Genomic DNA, 15,144 nt, shown 5'->3' on the forward strand with positions numbered 1-15,144 from the left:
AAGATCTTATATGAAAGATAAGGAATTTTAAGGGTTATGCTTGTTAGATATTGAATGTTTGATAAAGCACTCTTGCAGATTTCACTGACATCTTGACTGCTGAACCTGAACTTGCATGCAGTAAATCTGTCTTCATCAAGGTGCTCTAGGTGTGGAAACAGCTAATGGGCTCCCCATCCCCTTAGCATTGTAATGCAGAGTTTGCATTCTGTGAACAGCCATTACCATTAATATTGCCATTGCTCAGTCAGAAAACAGATGCATGTCTTGAGGACGGACTTGTGAATAAATAGGGAGAGACCTGTCAATCATGCCCAGCCGGGCGGGCCGAGAGACCCTCCATTTTCACATACTCAGTGGTAGAGCAAATAGCCTCACTTGGCTTTCTCAGGGTACTTTCACACTAGCGTTATTCTTTTCCGGCATTGAGTTCCGTCCTAGGGGCTCAATACCGGAAAAGAACTGATCAGTTTTATCCTAATGCATTCTGAATGGAGAGCAATCCGTTCAGGATGCATCAGGATGTCTTCAGTTCAGTCTTTTTGACTTTTCAGGACGGAGATGATACCGCAGCATGCTGCGGTTTTATATCCGTCCAAAAAGACTGAACACTTGCCGGAATTAATTTACATTGAAGTGTATTAGTGCCGGATCCGTCATTAAGTGCTGTGGCAAAACGGATTCGGCATTTCGGTCTGCGCATGCGCAGACCAAATAAAATGCAAACATTTTTTATACCGGATCCGTCTTTCTGGATGACACCGGAGAGACGGATCCGGCATTTCAATGCATTTGTCAGACGGATACGCATCCGGATCCATCTGACAAATGCCATCAGTTTGCATACGTTTTGCTCGATCCGGCAGGCAGTTCCAGCGACCAAACTGCCTGCCGGAATCCTCTGCCGCAAGTGTGAAAGTACCCTCAGTCGGAACAGAGAGGGAAGGGAGATGAGTGACTCAATTAGAGTATCACACATTACACTAATAAGTGCAATGCTCTTCTGGGGCATCTTCATCTAGGCTTATAAAGAGAACAATACAGTCCTACTGTTATTCTAATTCTACTACACACAGGTAACATCTTTCCCTCACATGCAGCAGTAAACTAAATAGTAGATTACCTTTCTTTATAGATGCTATATCTCTCTGTGCGGACTGCTACAGATGCACAATATTTAGTATTTCATTTTCAGTGGTACAGTAATGCCAAAATGAAAAAGCCAAAAATTCTAAATTCAATTTTTTTATGTAAATCCTGAGTTTAAAAAAATACCCTGCTCTGAGGGAAGACCATCAATATTAAAAAAACTAAGAAGTAAAACATGTTAGTATCTCCAGTTACACAGCGTATCATATTCTCTAATACTACTAAATGAGAATATTTAATTTCTGATATTCCTGTGTAAATTTCTATTTAAAGAGAACCTGTCGGCACCAAAAAAGGCCCCTAAACTGTCCACAGTACCTTACAGCTGATGCCACCTGCTTTCCTACTTGAGATCTCGCGCATGCGCAGTATGATAATGTTCTCTGGTGTGCTCATGCAAGATCACAAGAAGGAATCACACATGAAGGAAATCAAAAAGCCCATCAATCAAACACGAAGGGTCAGGAATGGGCACATCAAGCTTGACTTCAAGTGTGAAAGCCGCTGCCTCCTTGACTTTAGGATCCTCATTTGAATACAGCGTATAGCGGAATAAAAGTGGCGACTTAGAAACCAGATGCTATCAGTTGGAAGGTACGGTGGGCCATTTTGGTGCTGACAGGTTCCCTTTAAGCATGCAATGTGAAGATGCTTCTAATTATTTCAAGATTTCCTTGTAAATACTGGAAGTAGAAGTGAAATATGGAGGCATTGGATTGCGAAATATGAAAAATAATAATTCTTACAAAGATGATGGTGTCATAGTACAAAATATAGGGATGTTTAATAGAAGAAAAGGAACACTGATGCTTCTACCACTTGTTTTGTCCATACAGTATGAAAACATCCATGAAATGAGAACGTTCTTCTAAGTATGAACAAAAGGTTCAGAAACAGATTTTTATAGACTTGTGTGGGTGATCCTGCTCAGTCACCTAGAAAATAATCCCTAACCATACACCGGGTGGCGCCTATAATTCTGTATTAATCATTTCTTTTATGGCATTTAAGAAAAATGTCAATTTCATCTGATTAGAAAGCTTCCTAAGATGTCCTGTGTTCTGCTCTATACGCTGCATAATGGGCTTAGCTGTAGGTAACACATAATTATATGGGGCGCACTGCACTTCAGAAAAGATGATTACATCTAATGGTGTATGGGAATGAATGCTAAATGTGGAGCGCCGTAATGCAGATCTCACCGGAAAAAAAAATACTATGATTGACATGCAAATTACTACAGCAGCTCCCTGTGGCATAGATTCATGTACAACAGGAGAAGATGACAGTTTGGAGACAGAAGGATGCAGAGGAGGGATGCTAGCCGGCTGCTTGGCTTCTCTGGTGAAGCGAACGCATTTTGCAGAATTTAATTAACGCATATTAGCAGTAGTTAATGTTTTATCGGAACTTACATTTCTTGTCTGTAATAAAAATAGCTATAGAAATAAAAATAGACCAGTGCAATATATAAAGCTGTATAGTGTGTGCCCGCTACCTGATTAATGGTCCCTATTGCATGCCGCAGCTATCCTCTGGCATCCATCAGGTTTCAGCTGTTCTGCCAGTGACCTGTGCACACACTGTGATATTTATGACTCTCTTTTGGATGAACGCAGACACCTCTCCTGATGAGATTTCATCACACTATGCTAATTCTGAAGATTGGGCACTGTATATATTAGCAATGCTTTACAGCTGATTTCAGTATATAGCAGTATGGACTTGCAGCAGACTCAGCAGCTGCCATGGGGTCCGGCAGCTGGGAATCCCTCACCACAGGTAGGGGATATTTAGTAATCACTGTGGAAGATGGAAGTTATTTACACAGGGGAGGCATTGAGAAATTGAAGGAAAAGACAAAGAGGACGAGTTAAAATCAAAATAACCATAACTTTCCCCATCTCGAACTCATTTGCTGGCAGGGTGATCAGGACTTAGTAGGGCCCCATTCAGACAAAGCACATAAATCTTTAGGCTTTGGAGACGACAACCCCTGCTACGGACCTGCACCCCGAACATAAAAAAGAAGAATCACCTGTCCACAGTCCCGACGCTGCCCTGTTCACAACCTCTTCTGGTCTCAGCAGGACCAGGAAGCTGCTGCGGCCTGTGACTCCTGTGACCAATCACAGGCCTCAGCAGTTACATTGTGTGATTTAACATCCAAGACAATTTGACCACTGAGGTCTGTGATTGACTGCCCACGGGGACCAGAAGTGGCCAGGACCGAAGCAGCTGCTGGACCGCAGACAGGTTAGTCTTCTTTTTTATGTTCAGGGGCAGTGGTCAATAGCATAGGGATTATTGGCTCCAAGGCTGGAAAAAGCCCCTTCAAATGATTTTCTCTTTGCATCGCCTTGTTTTATGTGATGTGAATTGGACCTCACGCAGCAGAAAATTCTGCAAATAAAAATCTATTCCATGCATGAATTCCGTAGATACATATTCCATAAATGAATGGGGTTGTTTTAGGGGCATGCACATACATTTCTGTAAGGGCCTTTTAGGTGAATGGGATGGCTGTAGAGCGGAAATGTGATGTCTCGACCGTGGTTATGTGCACTCCTGCAGTCATTTACTGGCCTCAGCAGTGATGTGTCCCCAAGCACTACCTATCCATAGGTTTCTTTTGTGTAGAGGTATGCAAAAGGAGTCTCATTTTGGTACTGTGTGGAGGGTATGCCTGACGTAATATTAAAAAAAAACCTCACTGTTATATGATGCCCAAAATTATACAGGCACATGCCTCTTCATAATTTTAGCAAATCCTCTGAAGGTCTCTGTGCCAAAAATTGACATGTATGTAAGAGTATGATCCCCAAAGGGGACAGTGAGTGATGACAATCTCTGTACAACGCTGCAGAATATGTAAGTGGTATATAAATTATTAATATCAATGCAGTAAAGGGATATTCCAGTTTTTATTTTTTAAATTTATTTGTTTATAGGAAAGCATACAATTTTGTAATATACATGTATTTGAAACAGCATACGTATCTTTCTTATATCAGGCAGTTGACCCCTATATGCAGTAGAGTGGTATAGCCCATGTATCAGTCCTATGTAATGTATCCATGGCCTAACTGAAACATGGCATCAGTCATGTGATACTCCTCACATCATATAATCCCTGACATTCAGTAAGAGACAATGTTAAATGACATACTTGTGTTGGTCAGCAAACAGGACACATCCATGTGATAAAAATATAGGACTAGTGTTGGTATAATGATGTTTATTGTGGTTATTACAGTAACTAGATTACTGTTTGTATTTACATGGCAGCCTGTCTCTAGGTGATGTTGTAAAACGGCTGCCTGTCTCTAGGTGATGTTGTTATGTTGTTGTGGCGAAACCAACCTCGCCACTGGGTTTTGGAGGGGCCTAGCTACCAGCCTCTTGCCCCAGGATTATGGGCCCTCTCATCAGCAAGGCTTCCTTTGTTCACAAAGGACTTGTACTAACTTGAACCCCTGGTCTAATTCGTGCCATTTTGGAATGTTAAATTACTATGTGTATTGAAAAGGGTGGGACATTATATACGTTGAGTAGTGAGGTCTGTTCCATTGTCTCTCTGTGTGTATTGGCGATGTCCTTTGTCCTGAGAGATAATTGAATTACGTCTCGGTTGTCTCCAGGACAGAGGACATTGTGTATTCTCCCGCCTGTGATGATTGCATCAACCCAGAGTGAGGTAATTGTATCGCGGGCAGAGGGGAGGATTTTGTGTGGGAGTGTCTGAGTGTATTGTACGTGGTTATTGGCTGTTTTTACAAAACCCTGTGGGTGGTAACCTTGTTGGAAAATGTGTATAAATCAATGCTTGTGTGTTCAAATAAAGAGTTCCTGTTTTACCCTTCATCATGTTAAGGCTGGTGTTTGGGTAACTGATCGACACTGGGGGATTGCTATACGCTGAAGATTTGTTATACTCCCCTGGCATAACTACTAGCTCTTGTAAGAGCTGTTCCTGCTCTCTGGATTTAGGAGAGGTTCACCCACTGGAGCCTGGAGCCTTGTCGTAGTTCCAGGGTGGGTAGGAGACGGCGAGACCTCAACCAAGCTTCGGCGGTTCGTGGGGTCTGCAGCGCTGACGGTGTCAATTGGAGTGCTTGGGGACCTCGGGAAGCACTAGGATCAACTATCAACGGAGGTACCCGGTCGGGGTGCTAGGAGATCCGTTACATTAACCAATGTAACGGATCTCCTAGCACCCCGACCGGGTACCAACAGTATAGCAAATCTTCAGCGTATAGCAATCCCCCAGTGTCGATCAGTTACCCAAACACCAGCCTCAACATGATGAAGGGTAAAACAGGAACTCTTTATTTGAACACACAAGCATTGATTTATACACATTTTCCAACAAGGTTAACACCCACAAGGTTTTGTAAAAACAGTCAATAACCACATACAATACACTCAGACACTCCCACACAAAATCCTCCCCTCTGCCCGCGATACAATTACCTCACTCTGGGTTGATGCAATCATCACAGGCAGGAGAATACACAATGTCCTCTGTCCTGAAGACAACCGAGACGTAATTCAATTATCTCTCATGACAAAGGACATCGCCAATACACACAGAGAGGCAATGGAACAGACCTCACTAATCAACGTATACAATGTCCCACCCTTTTCAATACACATAGTCATTTAACATCCCAAAATGGCACGAATTAGACCAGGGGTTCAAGTTAGTACAAGTCCTTTGTGAACAGTGGCGAGGTTGGTTTCGCCACAGTTGTTAATAAAGTTTAGTGTTAAAAAAATGTAAACAAATTTGCTTCTACACAGACAGTCATGATGAGATGCTGCTGCAGGTAGCGATGCTTGACACTACTATTCACCTGTAAGATACCTGGGCAGTTAAATGAAAGTTAGGTCAAATGATACTTATGAGGGTCACATGACAGCTCACATGATGATGCCATGTTTAGTCCTATCCAGCTCTCCTATGGATGCATTTTACAGGACTAAAATAGACTGTACCATTTTTTTCTTTAGGGAGAGGCTACTGTATGGATATAATAAAGGTCTACAAGCTAAATTTTAAATAGATGTCAACTAGAAAATTGTTCAACAACATCCTATTCTCTACATAAAATAAATAAATGTAATCATTAAAACCGGGATACCTCTTTAATCTTTAAAGTGTCTCTGTACTTTGAAAAAACTTTTGATATGTCATAGCGACATATAAAAGGTTTGGATCGTCAGGGGTCTGAGTGCTGAGACCCCCAGAACGCTATAAGTATAAGAGAGAAGTGCTCACATTTCGCGATCACTCCATTCACTGCAGGACACAGACTCAATAGAAGTCTATGGGTCCACCTGGATTCCATCTCCTGCAATGAGGAGACAGAGAGCTATGTGAGCCCTTCTCTCTCCTCATCTAGAGATTGCTATGACATATCAAAAGTACAGTGCCACTTAAAGTTATACCAGGGGTGCACAACCTGCGGCCCTTGATACCATTCTGTGCGCCCCCCAACCATCTGGTAACAGACATTTATGTCTATGTCTTCTGGCTACACACATGTATCTTTCATGTATTCTCCCATTAGATGGGAGTACTAGAAGTGTAACCAGACATTTATGGTATCCACTGAATGTTCAATATGCCAAAAATACAGTATTTCAATTGGTAAACACCTTTAAGTTTTATTTTCGGCCCTTGGAATTGGTTCAGGGTGACAATGCGGCCCCCAACCAGAAAAGTTTGTGCACCCCTGAGTTATACCCTGCTTGGTTCACTCCTAAATAAAAATAAAAAAAAGACATACACACAGTTTTTCTTTTCATGCGTCTAAATTGCACAATATTACCTTAATTCTCTTTCTAGAAGATTTAGTTATATTTTCGAGTGATAAACCAACATGTATGAATTTTGGAAATGTAAAGTTCCAGTATGAAGTACATTTTGATACACATTATGGGTGTCATTTACTATTCTGAAATACACCTATATTAGGTATATTTCAGGCGCAGATGGCGGCACATAGGTTAGTTGCGACTTCGCCCCGTTCACACCAGATCTGAAATTGTGGGCGTGGTGGGGAAGGGGATGGACTGGCAGGCCCGTCTCATTCATCATTTTCTACAACTGGTTTAGATGTAGAAAATGGTCTAAATGTAAGACCGCTAGGAAGCTGTCTTACATTTAGAACTGGTGCTGGATACGCCAAAGTTATGTAGAGCGCCTCTTCGTGACTTTGGAGGATCCTCCGCCAGCTAGGGGGCTTTATTAAGACCGGCATCTAAAATGCCAGTCTCAATAAATGTGCCCCTATATATTTCAGCTGTTTTGTAACATACAGTATGGTTAATGCATATCCCAAAATAGTTAATCAATAGATAATCAATATCACCATAAAAGTGAGACTCATCATTAATACATGGACTGCATACCACCAGGAATTACAGTACCTTAAGATTATTTATTTATTTATTTATTTATTTAATTAAGTATAAAGGGTATTTCAAAACTAAAAAAGAGCTCTAAAATCAAAAGCACACGCCAAGCAATCCAAGTAGAAGACAGGTGCCATCTGTGAATATCTGTCACACTGGTATATTTTAGACTTAAGGCCTGTGCATTCCCGGCTTTGTAAACATGCCTGGCAGAATGGAAGGAATTGGGAAGAGATAGATGCTGGCTGTGGTACAGATCTGGACTACATCCCTACGGATAAATCAGCAGGTCTTATATTATACACTATACATTTATGTGTCTCTAAAAGATTTACTGAGTGTTATTTGTAGCAGCCACAAATATCTAGATGATCTATATTATTTCTTCAGTACTGTGTACTCGAATAATAATTTTTGATACATCATGTCAAATAAACATGTGTGAATACAACCCGAGCAGTCCAAAATAGCCAATAATAGCACCTAACAGTGCCATCCACTATACACTGTAGAAGTCAGAATGTAAACCCCGGTAAGCCTATATTCACACAACAGAGTTATTCACACAACCGTGTTTTGGTGGCCTGTGAACAAAAAAAAATAGGATATAATTAGTCAATTTTCACGGACTCACAGCCCCCATACAAAAGAAAGGGGACTATTTTTTACAGCCGTTTCTCAGAAAGGCATCAGTGAAAAAACAGCTGTTAAGAACGGACCATTTTGCCATTTTTAACAGCTTCTGAATGTAACCTAATCTTGAACAATCCCCGTTAAATGTCCTACACCATACCGCCATCTTTTGGAGGGAAATTTCCTATCCTACTCTACTATCAGAATAGGCTATCATTAGCTGATCAACAGGGGTCAGACACCCCATAGAGTGTTAAGTTAATCAAAGTATCTGAAGTGGACTTAGATCCAAATTTCAGGAAAAATTCAGCTCGCCACAAAGCCGAATTTCCTCGCAAATAAATTTTCACTGAAATGGCAGTAAAAAAAAAAAAATCATACTCACCTCATCCATTTGCGCATGAAGAGGTTGCCACGGCTATCTTGATTGAAGATACTGTGTGAAATCTCACACACAGTGACAAATAACGTCACCACAGTGGCCGGCGTGATGATGTCATTAAGTCACTGTATCTTCAATCAAGATGGCCGCTGCGGCCTCTACGTGATCAGATGGATACGTTTGTTTTTTTTACCGGATTAATCCCTAATAGGCCTTAATGTTAATCTCAGATGTTGCGATCAGCGATGAACGTGGATTTAAGCAATTTTTAGCGTGGCATGGTTGTTGGTGCCAGACGGGCCAGTCTGAGTATTTCACAATCTGCTCAGTTACTGGGATTTTCACGCACAACCATTTCTAGGGTTTACAAAGAATGGTGTGAAAAGGGAAAAACATCCAGTATGCGGCAGTCCTGTGGGCAAAAATGCCTTGTGGATGCTAGAGGTCAGAGGAGAATGGGCCGACTGATTCAAGCTGATAGAAGAGCAACGTTGACTGAAATAACCACTCGTTACAACCGAGGTATGCAGCAAAGCATTTGTGAAGCCACAACACGCACAACCTTGAGGCGGATGGGCTACAACAGCAGAAGACCCCAACGGGTACCACTCATCTCCACTACAAATAGGAAAAAGAGGCTACAATTTGCACGAGCTCACCAAGATTGGACTGTTGAAGACTGGAAAAATGTTGCCTGGTCTGATGAGTCTCGATTTCTGTTGAGACATTCAAATGGTAGAGTCCGAATTTGGCGTAAACAGAATGAGAACATATATCCATCCTTTGATGGCTACTTCCAGCAGGATAATGCACCATGTCACAAAGCTCGAATCATTTCAAATTGGTTTCTTGAACATAACAATGAGTTCACTGTACTAAAATGGCCCCCACAGTCACCAGATCTCAACCCAATAGAGCATCTTTGGGATGTGGTGGAACGGGAGCTTCGTGCCCTGGATGTGCATCCCTCAAATCTCCATCAACTGCAAGATGCTATCCTATCAATATGGGCCAACATTTCTAAAGAATGCTATCAGCACCTTGTTGAATCAATGCCACATAGAATTAAGGCAGTTCTGAAGGCAAAAGGGGGTCCAACACCGTATTAGTATGGTGTTTCTAATAATTCTTTAGGTGAGTGTATATATGAATAACATATCATCAAATATGCATGATCTCATAATCTCTGTTAAGGCCCCTAGGGTGCAAAGTATCCAACATATAGATCCAATACGCCTCTCTGCGTAATAACAGGTTCTTCAAACCTGTTCCAAAACCTGGAACCTTAGTTGAGCTATCCCATGTTTGCACTGATCAAAATGAAATGGAATAGGTAACATTAAATTCTTAGTTCGAATAGTAGATTTATGTTTCCCAATGCGATCCTTAATCGTCGGTGTGGTCTCTCCAATGTATAATAGACTACAGGGACATTTTATCAAATAAATCACATTAGTGGATTCGCACGTGAAAAATCCCTCAATTGAAAAGGGTCGCCCACTATGTGGATGATAAAATGTGGAGCCTCTAATTATATGGGAGCATTGAGAGCAGTGCAAACATGGGAACGTGCCCTTACGTTGAGTAGCTAACACCATTTGTTTTAATGACTTTTTTGTACTCCCAATATCAGAGTGCACAAGCTTATCCCTATAAATGGAATTCCTTTTGTTACATATCAAAGGAGGCTTCTTGAACTCTTCAATAGTTGGATAAGTCTTCTCCAACAAATGCCAGTGTCTGCGTATAATATTGTCTAATTTCTGGTTATAGGGATGAAACTTATGTACAAGCGCCACTCTAGGTGATTTAATTCTTGCTAATTTATCAGGACTATCAAGTTCTCTTCTGGTTTTACTCAAAATTGAAAGGGGATAACCCCTTTGTTCAAATCTATGAGTCATCTCATTAGTCCTGATAAATTGCAAGTCAGGGTCAGAAACTATTCGCTGCACCCGTTGATATTGGGATTTGGGAATAGCCCTCTTTAAAGGGTTTCTATCACTTCGTTTCACCTATTTAGTTTTCAGACACTAGCGATCCGCTAGTGTCTGCTTTATCTAACCATCCTAATATAAGAGCTTATTGTCCTGCCGTTTAGCTAAAAAAAATAACTTATATAGATATGCAAATGAGCCTCTAGGTGCTATGGGGGCGTGATTAGCACCTAGAGGCTCCGTCTACCTTAACAAACTGCCGCCGCCCAGCGCGTCCCTCCAGCCCGCCCATCTCCTCCGGAATGCGATGCTCCTCGTATTCGGCGCATGCGCAGTGAATGTCTGATCGCTTCCCTGCTCACACATCTCCACTGCGCCTGCACCGATGACGTCATAGTGCTCCGAGGAACAGGCGCAGTGGAGATGTCTGAGCAGGGAAGCGATCAGACATTCACTGCGCATGCGCCGAATACGAGGAGCATCGCATTCCGGAGGAGATGGGCGGGCTGGAGGGACGCGCTGGGCGGCAGCAGTTTGTTAAGGTAGATGGAGCCTCTAGGTGCTAATCACGCCCCCATAGCACCTAGAGGCTCATTTGCATATCTATATAAGTTATTTTTTTAGCTAAACGGCAGGACAATAAGCTCTTATATTAGGATGGTTAGATAAAGCAGACACTAGCGGATCGCTAGTGTCTGAAAGCTAAATAGGTGAAACGAAGTGATAGAAACCCTTTAATGCTGGTGGATGAGAGCTTGAGAAATGGAGAATACTGTTCCTGTCAGTATCCTTTCTAAACAGATCCGTGGATAATAAACCGCATTGGTCTTTATTCACCATTGTATCAAGAAAGCTCACTTTATGATTGTCACAGACTAATGTAAATCGTAACTCTTCATGTGCATGCTTCAAGTGATCGAGGAAGGACAATAGGGTCTCACTTGGCCCCGCCCATATGCAAAAAATGTCATCAATAAATCTCTTCCAAACGAGGACATTCTTTTGGTACCAAATGGTATTATAAACATATAAATCCTTAAAATCTGACATATATGCATTTGCATAGGGCGGGACCACATTAGACCCCATCGCGGTCCCTCGCCGCTGAAGGTAAAATTCCAGACTGGCAATTGTGTTAACAAAATGTTGCGTATCAGACAAAAAAGATTTAGTATCCTTAATTAAAGGAGTCAATGCCTTTTCTAACACAATTGCCAGGGGTGATAATATCGACCCTACAATAGGTCGCCCCGGGCGGTCCACTAAGGTCTTATGCACCTTAGGCAGAATATAGAAAACCGGGGTGATAGGTGTATGGTTAATCAAAAAGGTATGCAATTTACCATCAATAACCCCTAAGGATAGAAAATGGTTAACAGTTTGCATGATTTTATCTTTGATTCGAAAAACGGGATCACCCGATAATTTTTCATAAGTATTTCCATCAGAAAGTTGACGCATAACTTCTGCGACATATTTTCCTCGATCCATCAAAACGATCGCGCCACCTTTATCCGCAGGCTTCAAGATCTTTATCCTCCATTAGCAATCGAATAGCCATTTTTTCTTGCAATGTCATGTTATGCGAAAACCGTAATTCCCCCCTCTTTATCGAATCCATCTGACTCTGTATATCCTTGTTAACTAAGTGAACATAAGTCTCTATAGGGTGGTAGACCTTTGGAGGCATAAAGTGACTCTTAATCTTCAAACCTAGATCACCTAGACGTAGACCAGAATGTCCCCCCTCTCCCCCATGCACACTGTGCGGTTTTTCATGAGATTCCACAAAATGTGCCTTCAATCTCAATTTTCGAAAACAATTATTAAGATCGATCTCAAACTGAAAAGAATCGAATGGAGTCGATGGACTAAAGGAAAGTCCTTTCTGTAACGCTTTCATTTGGTCAGCATTAAGACTCCTGGAAGACAAATTGATCACAAGAGACGTGCTCTTACCTGAGAGCGCGTCTGGATCGCTTGACTCGATCCCATCCCTTCGCCAGTGTCTACGATGTTTCCGGCCTGCGCGCCTCGCACGCCTCCTCCTTAACGCGGACGCCGACCGCCCCTTCGAGTGAGTGCCGGCTGTTTTGTTTGCACATGGACATATGTCAGCATCCAAGCATGGCACCGCACTGTGGTAAAAACGTGGAAAACACTTGTAAATTTACTGATTAACCAATGTCTTTGGAAGGATGTCCAAGTTCTTTGTAATCCTCTTCAGCCTCTGTGCATTGTGTACATGTGGGCGGTTATGGTGCTTTTCTTGTCTTCTTGTTTTTATATGGAGGGACCGACATTCATTTCTTCAGACTGATTTGTGAATGATGCAATGAAGGAAGCAGGAGCTAGCTGGCACATACAAAGACGGTTGATGGTATGGTTCATTGACACAGGGTGTTGCTACTTGGCAGAATGTATCAGAATTTCAGTTGTATCTATAGACAGAACATGAAGGACATTGAGAACAATCTAACGAAGCTAAGGAAGTAGCTGATAGCTTTCTCTGCTTTATCTCTGGGAACAAAGCATTCCTCTGATCCTAACATTTAGACGTAAATAATAGATTTGTTTGCAATATGTCAAAGGTAAAATGTGACATTCTTAAAAATCAAGTTCATGCCCCGCTAGCGTATGCTAATGTAGAAAAGGATAGTTATTGTGGTAAGATTTAAGAACTGTATTGAGAGGCCTGCCAGCTTACTGGTATGATTTAGGGGAACTTGCTGCTACTTTTAAATGTTCCATGAAAATAAAAAAAATTTCACAATATAGAAGCATGAAATTGCATACAAAAGTGCTATATGGCAGAAGTAAAGGGTGTATTAGGCGGGCAGATTCTCTGTCCGAAGATCACTAATAAGCATTCGTTACATCTTGCAATGTAACACCACTGCTGATTGCACAATGAACGAGCAAACCCTCGTTCATTGGGCAATCCAGATCTTTTAGCATGCTAAAACATCAGGATTTGCCAGCAGCAGATCGTGCTGTCTAATTACGACCTGCTGCCTGCAAACCACTGAACAGCATGGGGACGAGCGATGGCAGTGATCGCTCCTGCCCTGTTGCTGAGGATATTGCTGCATCCGTCTCCTCAGTAAGGGAGCAGGAGATTGCCGGGACGGAACGCTTCCCTCCCGACAAACGTCTGCATGATCGGGGTGTCTAATACACCCTTAAGGCATGCGGAGGGCTTTTTTCTGCCATACATATCTGAAGGACGTTTTTTTTTGTTTTTTACAATCAGTGGGATGCCATGTGTGGCACCTGATGGATCCTTCAGGTACTATCTCCAAACAGTTTTTGGACAGATTTTACCACTAAATGAAGCAAAAAGTTAATGGGGTTCATGTAGTTGTGCCCACCAAAGTGGGCATTTCTGTGAATTTGTCGGCATACCTTTCAGGATTAGATTTAAATTTCCTGCAAATGTTTCAAATTTCATTACTAGCAAAGAGAATTCTTGATTCTGTTGAACTTGTGCATTTCTACGGCTGTTTTGTGAGCACAATTTCACTTGCTAGTTAAAGGGGTTTTCCGGGAGTTTAAAGGGGTTGTCCGGTCTTTTACTATTGACGATCTATCCTCAGGATAGGTCATCAATATCAGATCGGCAGGGGTTCCGACACCCAGTACCCCTGCTGATCAGCTGTATGAGGAGACAGCGCGCGCAGTGCGCACGTGCCGTCTTCTGTCTCCCTTCCTGTCCGCTGCTGTATGTCTATGGAACAGCAGCAGCAGACTGGAAGGGAGACAGAAGACGGCACGTGCGCACTGCGCGCGCCGTCTCCTCATACAGCTGATCGGCGGAGGTGCCGGGTGTCAGACCCCGCCGATCTGATATTGATGATCTATCCTGAGGATAGGTTATCAATAGTAAAAGCCTGGACAGCCTCTTTTACATTGATGGCCTATCCACAGGATTGGTCATCAATATCTGATCGTGGGGGTCCAACACCAGACACCCCCACTGATCAGCTGTTTGAAAGAGGCCACAGCACTCTGGTGAGTGCCTCCCCCCTCACAGCATAGCAAGCACAGAGGTGTATATTGCATGGCAGCTGTGCTTGGTATTATAGCCCTGGTCCATTCACTTAAACTGGACTGAGCTGTGCTTAGGCCATGTGACTAATGAATGGGAGCCACTGGCCTAGGAAGAGGCTACAGTGCTCCATTGCTCCAAGAGGGAATTGGACTGCTACAGATTAGATATTGATGACTGATCTGAGTATATGAACCATAATAGATCGGCACAACGGTAAGTTTAGAGTGGTGGTGCGCGTATCCTAGGACTGGAGTCCCGTGAAGATAGCAGTAAAGGAGGATCGGCACTCACTGTTAGTAATAATATTACTCTATTTGAGAAAGGCACATAGCGTGCTGAAACGCGTCACTAATATGTGGCAATAAACAGAGTAATATTATTACTAACAGCGAGTGCCGATCCTCCTTTACTGCTATGCTCAGTATAGTCCATTAATATTAAACTCTCGGAAATTCCCATTAAAGGGACAGTAAATGTTAAAAATACTTTAAAAAAGTAAAAAATCAAAACAATGGGGTAGATATATCATCTCCCTTGCCCCAGAAAAGTGGCTTTAAAAAGTTGCAAGCTGT

General features: G+C 42.3%; 1 protein-coding gene across 1 annotated transcript in view; it reads left to right on the forward strand.

The window, feature by feature from the left end:
* The window catches only part of CAP2 (cyclase associated actin cytoskeleton regulatory protein 2), a 143,763-nt gene that overhangs the window by 16,646 nt on the left and 111,973 nt on the right, over positions 1-15,144 (forward strand). The gene's annotated exons all lie outside the window — the stretch shown is intronic.

This window comes from Bufo bufo, chromosome 5 (assembly GCF_905171765.1).
Source record: "Bufo bufo chromosome 5, aBufBuf1.1, whole genome shotgun sequence".
NCBI lineage: Eukaryota > Metazoa > Chordata > Amphibia > Anura > Bufonidae > Bufo > Bufo bufo.